We start from the raw sequence: 522 nt of genomic DNA, 5'->3' as shown, positions 1-522 counted from the left end.
CACACAAGCCTGTGAACTTTTGAGTGCATTTTAATGTTGTTTAGAAACAAATATGATTTAAAAGAGGAGATAGATAGATAGATAGATAGATAGATAGATAGATAGATAGATAGATAGATAGATAGATAGATAGATAGATAGATAGATAGATAGATAGATATATAGATAGACAGACAGTCAGATAGATAGATAGATAGATAGATAGATAGACAGACAAACAGTCAGATAGATAGATAGATAGATAGATAGATAGATAGATAGATAGATAGATAGATAGACAGACAGATAGAGACAGACATAAAGAAAGATAGATGGACAGACAGACATGGATGATGATAGATGGAAGATGGGTGATAGACAGATAGATAGATAGATAGATAGATAGATAGATAGAGACAGACAGATAGATTCAGACAGACAGACAGATAGATAGATAGGTAGGTAGATAGATAGATAGATAGATAGATAGATAGATAGATAGATAGATAGATAGATAGATAGATAGATAGATAGATAGATAGA

This window comes from Squalius cephalus (assembly GCF_949319135.1).
Source record: "Squalius cephalus genome assembly, chromosome: 11".
Lineage (NCBI taxonomy): Eukaryota > Metazoa > Chordata > Actinopteri > Cypriniformes > Leuciscidae > Squalius > Squalius cephalus.
This window is presented reverse-complemented; position numbering follows the sequence as displayed.